The sequence below is a fragment of the Heloderma suspectum genome, chromosome 2, assembly GCF_057233095.1.
Source record: "Heloderma suspectum isolate Gila_16-S chromosome 2, 16-S_ref, whole genome shotgun sequence".
Taxonomy (NCBI): domain Eukaryota; kingdom Metazoa; phylum Chordata; class Lepidosauria; order Squamata; family Helodermatidae; genus Heloderma; species Heloderma suspectum.
This window is the reverse complement of record NC_139459.1, coordinates 284020395-284032067: the sequence shown is the minus strand read 5'-3', so window position 1 is coordinate 284032067 and position 11673 is coordinate 284020395. Positions and strand designations below refer to the sequence as shown.

Below are 11673 nucleotides of genomic sequence, written 5' to 3'. Positions count from 1 at the left end.
CAACTGTTGACCAGAAACCCACAAGCAGGGCATGAGCGCAACAGCACCCTCCCACCCATGTTCCCCAGCAACTGCTGTACATAGGCTTATTGCCTCTGATACTGGAGGTAGCCATCAAGACTAGTAGCCATTGATAGCCTTTTCCTCCAGGAATTTGTCTACCGCCTTTTAAAGCCATCCAAACTGGTGGCCATCACTACTTCCTGTGGTACCTAATTCCATAGTTTAACTATGTGTGGTGTAAAGAAGTACTTCCTTTTATCTGTCCTGAATCACCCACCAATCAGCTTCATAGGATGACCCTGGGTTCTAGTATTTTGAGAGAGGGAGAAAAATGTCTCCACATCCACATTCTCCACAGCATGCATAATTTTGTACACCTCTATCATGTCTCTCCTTACCCTCCTTTTTTCCAAGCTAAACAATCCCAGCTGTTATAACCTTCTCTCATAGGGGAGATGCTCCAGCCACTTGATTATTTTAGTTGCCCTTTTCCAGCTCTACAATGTCTTTTTTGAGGTGTGGTGACCAGAACTGGACACAGTATTCCAAGTGTGGTTGCATCATAGATTTGTATAGGGAGCAGTATGATATTGGCAGTTTTATTCTCAATTCCTTTTCTAATTATGCCTAACATGGAGTTTGCCTTTTTTACAGTGGCTGCACACTGGGTTGACATCTTCACTTAGTTGTCCACCACAACCCCAAGATCTCTTTCCTGGTCAGTCATCGCTAGCTCAGATCCCATCAGGCTATACTTGAAGTTGGGATTTTTTGCCCCAATGTGCATCACTTTACCCTTGCTTACGGCTGAACTGTGTTTGCCATTTAGATGCCCATTCTCCCAGTTTGGAGAAATCGTTTTGGAGCTCTTCACAATCCCTTTATGTTTTAACTACCCTAAATAATTTGGTGTCATCCACAAACTTGGCCACTTCGCTGCTCGCTCCTAATTCCAGATCATTTATGAACAGGTTGAAAAGCATTGGTCCTAATACAGATCCCTGTGGGACCCCACTATTGACTTCCCTCCACTGGGAGAATTTACCACTGATTCCTACTCTCTGCTTTCTGTTCCTTAACCAGTTGCTGATCCATAAGAGGACCTGTCCTCTTATTCCATGACTGCTAAGTTTTCTCAGGAGTCTTTGTTGAGGGGTTTTGTCAAAAGCCTTTTGGAAGTCCAAGTAAACGATGTCTACCAGATCACCCCTGTCTACATGTTTACTGACTCTCTCACTCTCATTCTCTCTTTTTTTTTTTAAAGAAAAACAAAACACAACAACATAAATACACAATACACATACACTAAAATATCTCTTAAGATTGTGAGTTATCTGCCTTTGGCTCCCCTTACACAACAAATGCTTATTATTATTCTCTAGTTCTTATCTTAGTTGTATATCATACATTGAGTTCACAGACATTATCTCATGTTTACTGACACTCTCAAAGAACTCTAAAAGGTTAGTGAGACAGGATTTACCTTTGCGGAAGCCATGTTGATTCTTTTTCAGCAGGGCTTGTCCTTCTATATGCTTTCTAATTTTGTCTTTAATAATGGCTTCAACCAGTTAACCCAGAACAGACATTAAGCTAACCATCCTGTAGTTTCCCAGATCCTCCCTGGATCCCTTTTTGAAAATTGGTGTTACATTGGCCATCTTCCAGTCCTCGGATATAGAGGATGATCTTAGGGACGTATTGCATGTTTTGGTTAGAAGATCAGCAATTTCATATTTGAGTTCTTTGAGAACTCTAGGATGGATACCATCTGGGCCTGGTGATGTATTTGCTTTCAATTTATCAATAAGGTTGAGAACTTCATCCTTTGTCACCACTATTTGCTTCAGTTCCTCAGACTCCCTTCCTGAAAACATCCGTTCATGCACAGGTATCTGTCCTATTATCTTCTGCAGTGAAGATGGATGAAAAGAATTCATTCAGCTTCTGTGCAATCTCCTTGTCCTCCTTCAGTACTCTTTTAACTCCATTGTCATCCAGTGGTCCAACTGCCTCCCTAGCTGGTTTTCTGCTTCTGATATATTAAAAAAAATATTTATTGTTGGCCTTGATGTTGTTAGTGATATGCTCTTCAAATGCTTTTTTGCATCTTTTATTGTCTGCTTGCATCATCTTTGTGCAAGCTTGTGCTCCCTTCTGTTTTCCTCACTTGGGCAAGACTTCCATTTCCTGAAAGAAGCTCTCTTTTTTCTAATAGCTCCCCTAACACTGCTCGTTAACCATGCCGGCAACCTCTTGGACTTGGTGCTACCTTTCCAAACCTGTGGTATACATTTTAGCTGGACTTTGATTACTACTTCCCAGCTAACAGGAAGTAATAATGCTTAGCGTTTATATAGCACGTTCTTGATTCTTCAAAGTGCTTCATATCACTTATCTCTGGGCTGCTTAAAAAAATGTTACTGTGTTACTGTGCCTGGGGAAGGGGGAGGTCTGAGAGTGAGACATAGAGGCTTGCCTCACCTAACTTACATAGTTTCATGACCAATCTGGTCCTTGATCCTGGGAGTTCACAGCTTGCACTCTTAGCCACTACACACACACTACACTACTACTCCAGCTTTAAAGAATATTGGCCTCTGAAAATGGTCTGGAAACTTCACCTGGGCTAGATCTACACTAGTGCTTTTTATCAGTATTGAAGTGCACTGATAACTGTTGGGGCACATTAGGCATTCCATATACCACTTTTCCCACGTTTTGTTCCGTATTATCCAAAATACCACAAAAAGACGCCATTGTGCTATGAGGTATAAATATGCAAGAGGGATATAGCGTCACCATGATGGGATCGTATCAGTATGACACAGGGTATAGATCTGGCTCTGGTCCAAGATAGGGCAGCAAGAACATTAACAGGGGCTGGTCAATATGAACAAAACCTCATCAGTGTTTTGTGATCTGCACTGGGTTCCAGTCCATTTCCGGGCCCAATTCAAAGTGCTGGTATTAACTTTCAAACCCCTAAATGGCTTGGGGCCAGGTTACCTGAAGGATTGTCTCTTCTGATACATATGTGCCTTTCATTTGGTGGTGTCCCCACTAAATGAAGTGAGGTAGGTAGCTACTAAAGAGAGGGCCTTTTCAGTTGTGGCACCCAGTTGTGAAATGCCCTCCCCAGAGAGGCTTGCTCACTTGGTGCCTATGTTGTGCTCTTTTTGGTGCAAGGTAGAGACCCTCTTATTTTCCCAGGCATTTTAGTCTTTCCATTTCTGTTGTTTTAAATGGGTTATTGTATTTTTAGATATTTACACTGCTGCTGCTTTTACTTTGGTTTTATGCTGTAGTTTTAAACTTTAAAAATTTATTATGTTTTATCATGTTGTTGTATTTTAATTGTTGTAACTGTTATGAACTGCCCAGAGAGCTTCAGCTATTGGGTGGTATAGAAATGCAATGAATAAATACAATTCTGTGGTCACTGAGCATTTTGTTGGAAAGTGACACAGGAGTAAAGGGGACTTTGCCAGCTTGGTTTGTTCCTCTCCCACATTCCCTGTCCTGGCTGTAGGGCTGGCCCAAGACAGTTTGCTGCCCCCTCCCACTCAAGCCTGAGACAGCACTGTCTTTACCAGAGGCACGTTGCTGCAGGATCTGCACTCTGCACATGCACTGAGGCAGCCTCTGTCTTCTTATTAAAACCTGATGTCCTTTCTAAGCTCAGCTCATCTCCTGGGTCTAAAAACAGGCTAAAGTGTGCAGAAGGAAGAAATACCATAGGGGCCTAAGAATTTCTCTGCTGGATCATACCAAAGGTCCATCTAGTCCAGCACCCTCCATTAATTTAATTCCCTTTAAAGCCATCTGAGCCAGCGGCCACCGCATCTTGTGGCAACAAACTGGAGTAAGTTAAGAAAGTTTTATGTGAAGGGCTTTCTTTTTGTCTGTCTCAATATGCTATGCTGTCCATCAAGTTCACTGGGTGACCCCCACTTTGAGGCAGACCTCCCTTCAAAAGAAGACATGAGCACAGTCTATTGGAAATATCTATCTATCTCATCATGAAGCATCAGCAAAATGCCCAAGGATGTGCAGAGAATCAGACATAGAGGGAGTAGCCCTATCACCTGCAGCTTACTGGAAATTAAGGCTGCACTCTTAAAATGACTTACCTGAGAGTAACCCCCACTGAACTCAATAGGACTTACTTCTGAGTAGACATGGATAGGATTGTGCCGTGAAATAGAATAGCTCACCGGAAAACTTCAAAGCCCCTCCCCTCCCCAGCTAGGCAAGAGCTTTTTTGTTTCTAGCCTGTCCTCTACTGGTTTGCTCCTTGGGTAGCCCACCTCTTCACGCCCCGGGATCGCTCATATTTTCTCTCTCTCACACACAGATACACAGGTAAATCTGCACTGCCATATTCTGTTTCTCTTTGTCTTCTTTGACTTCCTTTAAGAATCCTGTCCCACCTTCCCACCCCACCGTTTCTCTCATTCTTCCTCTCAGGCAGCAACCCTAGGCACACTGGTAGCTCCACTGAATATTATGGGACTTTCTTCTGAGTAAACATTCTTAGGATTGCACTGTCAGTGGGACTGACTGGCTTCTAGATGTGCAAAGGTCCAAACTACTGCCAGGCTGCAATCCCTCAGGAAACTTCACATGCAAGCAAGCCCCGCCGATTTCAACAGAGCGAAAACAACGCTCGTTTGGCGTTGGAGGGGTGCGTAATCACAGGTCACACGTCCCCAAGCGACGTGAGTAGAGAGGAAAAGAGATGGGGGCGGGGAACGCAGAAGCGAAGTTTGAAATGTCTTCGGAGGCAGAGTGGTGGAGAAATCTGGGGAGGCTGCGAAGCTCCTTGATTCTCAGAGGGAGGGACAAACTAGCTGGAGGCTGCCGCTCTGCCGCCCCCTCTCCTCTGCTGAGGGGCACGAGAAGGCACAGGGCCTTCCGCTCGCTCCTTCGTCCCTACTTGGTCTCATCCTTGTGCGACGTCGCCAGAGCCGGCGCAGCAGCAGCGTCCCCGCCTCCCCCGGGTCGAAGCGGCTGCTGGGCGGCTTCAATGCACGAGAGGAAAAGCCTCTTGGTCACTTCTCTGTTCCCCCCGATCCACCTCCTGAGCTTGGGCTCCCCTGGTAGGTTGCAAGCAGCTGTGCTGGCGGCAGGCGGAGGCCCCCTACGTGACCCCAAACAAAATAAAGGCAAGCACCGAGCGACAGCACCGGGCGGGGCACGCTGAAGAGGCCGGGCGGCTGTGATCCGCTGCTCTTCCGAGATCTGCCGCCTGAATTGTTTGCCCCGCTTTGCCTAACGAGGCGGCCGGCACCGCCTCTCTGCGAATGCCTGGGCAGAGTTCGAAGTAGGTTCCTTAGGGCCCTGCCCCCTGACATCACCTGGGGCGGCGGGGCGGGCCTGGGGGCACTCCAGCCCCCGGACCCCAAACCGTTCCCCATTCCTGCCTTAAGACTAATACATGTATTGTGGAATAAGCTTTCATGGACTATACTCCACTTCATCAGGCGCCTGAAGTTTGGTCTGAGTTACATGGTGATCGTGGTGGCTGCAGAATCGTAAACATGCCGCCAGAGGGAAAGGGAACGCAGAAAGTAAAGGCAGCGCTAATTATGTTGTTAACAGTGACCATTCACAAAAATAGTTGCTGAGGATAACACAGACCTCATGGAATGGGTAAGGAAGTCTGAAGCGGAGACTGAGCAGCCGTCTCTCAGGGATGCTTTACTGGATTCCTTCACTGAGCAAAGGGTTGGACTTGATGGCCGAAGTGGCCCCTTCCAACTCTATGATTCTAAGTAATTAACACATGTGTGATAAGACTGAAATCTTTATTCCAGTGTAAAGCACAGGTGATAGAATTGTACCCCTTCATGAATTATAATTCACTATTTCCACACTGCAAAGTCCCTTTGAAGTTTCTTTGTTCAAGGATGGCTACTTCAAAATTAGTGACAAGAGAATCCTGGAAGGTTGAAATGTTCCCCTACCCATTTGTTTAAAAAAATGCTGCCATTTCTGATATCAGATTTCTGTCCTTTTATTCTTTTGCGTAGAGCTGGCCTATTTGTCCTATGTAGAATGCAGAAGGGCATTGCTGGCTGATGATGGCATATTTCACATTGGAGGATGAGCAGGTGCCGTGGATGGCATTATAAGTCCTCTCAGGGCACATACTGCATGGTGAATGCTGAGAGTTGTAGGATTTTTCTGTCTAAACATGCATAGGATCGCACCCTAACAGTGTTGTTACAGTAGGTATGGGGACAGAGATAGCATCTGAGGTTTACTGCAGATTCTGGCCCCTGTGTCTGTTTTTCTGTTAGGTGGCCTGTTGTTGCTGATGAATAGTTGTTTTAGGTTGGGTGGCAGTTAGTAAGCAAATATAAGCCTACCACTTAAGGCCCATGAGATGGAAGTGAGTTTTTGTGAACCGCCCAGAGAGCTTCGGCTATTGGGCGGTATAGAAATGAAATAAATAAATAAATAAATAAAATAAGTGTAGATCATTGGTGATATATTTGGTTTTAGCAGGAAGCTATAGGTGATAACAAGTGATTTCTGTAGTTTTGTCCTGTAGTAGATTAGAGTATTCCAGTTTGGCCTTATTGATCTGTTTGTTTAACTTCATTGGATGAGTATTGTAGTCAGAAATGCCAGTTTTAAATTCTCAGTATTTAAAAAACTAGGGAGGGAATGTTTTAATCTTTCAGAATACTCTGTAACTTATCTTAAAGTAGCCATTCTTCAATAAAGAAACTTCAAAGGGATACTGCAGCATGAAACCACTGAATTGCAATCTATTAAGAAATACCTGTGGCTTAAATCGGACAGAGGTTTCTTATCACACTACATGTGTTAAAGCGCAATCCTACGCATGTTTAGACAGAAAAAGGTCCTACAACTCCCAGCATTCCCCAGCCAGCATAAGTGGCTGGGGAATGCTGGGAGTTGTAGGACTTTTTTCTGTCTAAACAGGCATAGGATTGTGCCCTTAATTAGCTTACCAATGCCATGAGGTCTGTGCTATCACCAACAACTGTTTTTTTTTTAATGAATGGCTGTTATTAACGTAATGATCAGTCTGTATCAGCTTTCCTCAACCTTGTGCCCTCCAGAGGTGTGGACTCCAACTCTAGAGGATGGCTGGCTGGGGGATGTTGGGAGTTGTAGTCCAACACCTTTGGAGGACACCAGGTTGGGAAAGGCTGGTCTATACTTTCTGCATTTTGTTTTCTTCTGACCTTACTGTTTACAATCCCCATGCCCATGCACACCCACACAATCAACCATGTGTATATATACCGGTAAGTCAGACAACACTTCATGCATCTGATGAAGTGGACTACAGTATGCCATAATACATCTGTAAGTCTTTTGGGTTCCACAAGATCCTTTATTGCTTTTTGCTACAACAGACTAGCATGGCTACCTCTCTGAGTCATTGTATTCTTGATATGTATTGAAGTTCATTGCTGAAGCCTCCCCCCACCCTCCACCGATTTTGTGTATTGCAAGCCACTTTGAGACTTGAGCAGAAACTTATAACAATACTATGTACAAAATATCTAGAAAATAATAAGTCTGAATCACAATCTTCTCCCCTTATTTTAATTTGAATGATTCATGGAAGAGTGATTATAAGTTCTAAATGCAAAGCAATATTCTGCCCAAAGACATATTAGTATTTGAGAAGTAAAGGCCATGGTTATCTTCAGTAAGGCATAATTATTTCTTGCTCTTATGCAAAGTTAGCAGGCTGCAATTGTATACACACTTCTGAGTAGATATACAAAAGACTGCACTGTAATGCAATCCTTAATGTGGCTAGGGCAGACACAGCAAAGTCTGTATAGAATTGAGCTGTTATTTGGAACAGGTAGGTTTCTCTGTGTTAGTAGCTACATTGGTCATGGGAAAAAAATGGAACAAGAGTGTGTTTGTTCTCCAGGTAATAGGCCTATCGATGAACAAGAAAACTAACGTCCCAGTGTAAAAAAAGTTGTGCAGTTGGGATTGGGAACTGCATTTTAGTAAAATACAACTCTCTCAAAGCCTGAATTGGACCTCTGCCTAAACACATTTAGGATGTGCCTAACCAGTTTCCCTATATCGTGTACTGTATTATGGTCATAAGAAGTTGGACTTGGATTTTATGTCAACACTGGGTACTATCCCATATTATACAGAGGAATTGTTGATCCAGTTCCCACCTTTTTTTTACCTCCATCTCTCTTGATCTATTCTAATTCATAAGACCGAATCGTTTATTTACCTTCTAAACATGGAAACGTTGTAGTTGCTTTCCTAGCTCCTGAGTTTTTCGTCAAGCTTTGATTTGTTCCATGTCCTGTTTTGAACTATCCTAATAGTAACATTTTTTGCAGTTTCCCAACTACCCTGTTAGTTTCAAAATTATTTTTGATGGCATGGGAAGCCATAACGGCATGCCCTTATGACTGCTGCGACGATACTGGGGTTTGCCCTTAACGCCTCGATCAAATCACCATTCCGCTCTCCTCCTCGCCGCACCGAGGAAAGCACTTGATAACCGAAGGCCGGGGGAAATAGAGGGACGGTACGGAGAGCAGAGACTACAATTCCCAAAGTGCTTCGCGAGATGGCGACGGAGCGGGGTTCGTAGTGAGGGCGCATGCCTACTGGCTGAACTACATTTCCCTGGCGTCTGAGCGCGCTGTCTCCCCTAGTGTGTGTGTGTGTGCGCGCGTGTGCCGATGAACGCGTGGGGGTGACGGAGCTCTAGCGCGGTGACGAGCAAAGTGTGTGCCCGCCATAGTGATAGCAGCCGCCGGGCCGCGGTGCGTGGGGCCGGGAGGAGGCCGAGAGGACAGCAGGAGAAGCGGCGGCAGCGGGGCAGGCACCGCACAGGTATGGCGCGGGCTCGGCGAGGGAAAAGCGCAGGCCGGCCAGCCCAGGCCGGTGACAGGCGCAGGCCGCCGGCACCCTTGCCCAGCCCGCCTGGCGGACGGCGCGGAGGCTGCTCCCAGCCCGAGCGAGGCTCCCATGTGTTTCTCAAGCCCCCTCAGCAGTCGCAAGACGAGCCCCGACCCGACCCTTCTCCGCGCCGAGAGCCTGGCTGGGGAGGACGCGGCTGGTCCGCCTGCTTCCTTCTCGCGCTTTACAGCTGTGCTGCTCGGCAGAAGGAAGGGAACGGAGTGTGTGATAGATATAAGGTGTAAGCCGTGGTTACGATCCTCTGCACATTTACCTGGGAGTAAGCCCCGTTGACCACAGGGGGACTTGCGTCTGAGTAAGCGTGCATTGGCTTGCGCTGCAAGCCGACGAATTCGCGGGTCCCTCTGCCGCCCTCCACGCGCGGAGCAGCGAGCGGGTCGCTCTGTCTCCCCCAGCCCCCAAGTGCCAGAGTCGGGCAACAAGGGGGGAGGTCAAAGGCCATCATGCTTTGGAAGGCAAATAATAGTTTTTCCCTCCTCACTAGGTGGCTTGTCCGTTCTGAACCCAGCGCTGGCCTGGCGTATCTCTCTGTTTTATCTCTTCTCTCTCCCCTTCGCCCCCAGCCACTCACACATTTTCTTTCTTTTCTTTTTTTGGCCCCCAGCTGCCATCCCTCAAAGTGAGGGAAGGGATAGTGGTCATGGTGCCGTGGCGGGTTTTATGTAAACTCTCTGGAGAGGTTTTGTCTTCCTGGAGTTTATTCTCTTTTTTGCACGTGTACCATTTTATCTTTGCAGCATTTGTGGTAGAGCTTAATTTGAGCCAAGATGTAGCCCCAGAAACTGTTTTTGATACCAGAATCCAACCCTGAAAGGTTAAAGAAACTGAGAGGTAGTGTCTCTGTGCATGTGCAAAATGCTTTCCCCTTGCCAGTGAATTGCCATTGCCAGTCTTCCCCCTTCCACACAATTGGGATGGGAGGAACAGGAATGTAAGACTTGAGTCCTAGAGTGCTTTGAGTCCTAGCACCTGCCCCCAACGTTCCTTTTCTCACTAAATTTTGGCAGAAGATGCATTTCTGATGCTTCTCTTAGAAATATAGTTACTTATTATTGATATGCTGGCTGTTAGCATGGGCAGGATGTGTGTGTAGGGAGGGCTTGTATATGGCAGGGACACCTGAGAGGAAACAATGAGTGCAGAGATACGTTGCAGCCCTCTGCCTTTGGGTCTCTTTTGCTAGAGATCAGCCCATCCAGTGCCAGGCATAGTGGGGAGGTTTTGTTCCCTCTGCAGTGTTGTACTCATAAGATATTTGCATACTTATCCCATAGGAGTGAATTGCAGCCATTCATTTATACAGGAGAAGGTAAAAAGATATGTTTGTGGACCCCATTTGTGGGTGGGGTGTGTGTCTCTGTGTAGCTACATCTGCCATTTTTCTCCTGCCTATGGTAATACTAGTGTCTGGGTCATGTCCCTTTCTGCTTAATTACATCCTCAAGTGTAGCCCTTTTGCTTTTCCCAGAGAACTCAATGGGAACTACTGAGAACTGACATGACAACCTTGATCTGCATAACTCCATCTACACAACTGTCAGGTCGGGGTATGGAAGGGGGCATCAGAAATGTAATTGCTCCCACCCCATCCCTGTCCATAGTAGCTAGGTCAAAAATTATCAGGGGAGTTGGGCAGGTTTTGCCTTCAGCACAGCTTTATACTGTTCAGGGCTTTTCATTTTTCCATACAAATGAATGACAGCCATTTAATTGCACATGGAAGGTAACATTCATGATTTAAAAACATATATATATATATATATATATATATATATATATATATATATAATATATATATATATATATTATATATATATATATATATATATAATATATATATATATATATTATATATATACACATACAAAAACATATATATTTTATTTTATATATATATATGAGAGAGAGAAATCACAGACCTCCATTGTCACATCTAGTTTGGCTCTCAGTGGGAACTGTTGAGACCACAAGATGCACTGGGTGAAATTTCTTGGTCACAGTAGAGCGTGAGACAATTTTGGAACAGTGGGATGTACCCCCCCCCCCCATTGTATCTCTGGTGTACAGAAGACTTCAGTTTATTTTGGGGGCCTCACACCAACCCTGTTAAATCAACTACTATTGTTATGATTTTATAAATATGGAAATGAGATTGAATGATAGTGATACTATAATAAAATCTAATGAATGCATTGTTGAATTAGGGTCTCACTGGCTACTTCCTGGATTGCCACTGGGCCACTGTGTAGAATGTTTGGGTTCCTTTTTTAGACAAAGACACCAAGTGAGGATATCGGATGTACCTGTTTATATGAGAACTTAATTCTACTAGGTGCACTCTTCCCAGAGTTTCCATGATTGATACTGCTTTTTGAGAAGAAACAGCACTTTAAACACTAACAGCTTTATTATAGCATAAGCCGACTTCTTCAGATGTATGAAGTGTTATCCTAGAATCATAGAAGCATAGAATAGTAGGGTTGGAAGGGGCCTACAAGGCCATCGAATCCAACCCCCTGCTCAATGCAGGAATCCAAGTCAGAGCATCCCTGGCAGTAATCCTGAGTTACTATATATATGTGCACACACAGTTTGAGGTGGGGGATTGTTAACAGTGATGTAAGAGGGACAGAAAATGCAGAACATACAGACAGTGATAATTGCATTATTAAAACTGTATTTCCTGCTTTTCATTTCCCTCTGCCCTCACTATTT

The 11673-nt window shown here is 45.0% G+C and overlaps 1 protein-coding gene across 3 annotated transcripts in view; it reads left to right on the top strand.

Moving 5' to 3' along the window:
• The first annotated feature begins 5082 nt into the window (after nt 1-5082).
• The window catches only part of DCAF1 (DDB1 and CUL4 associated factor 1), a 59969-nt gene continuing 53378 nt past the window's right edge, over nt 5083-11673 (top strand). The window contains exon 1 of one of the 3 annotated variants that reach the window (XM_084839673.1): nt 5083-5105. The gene's annotated coding sequence lies outside the window, so the exon portion shown is untranslated. Of the gene's footprint in view, nt 5106-8719; nt 8872-11673 lie in introns of those variants that run through there. The other 2 variants (XM_084839671.1, XM_084839672.1) reach the window with 2 other exon arrangements.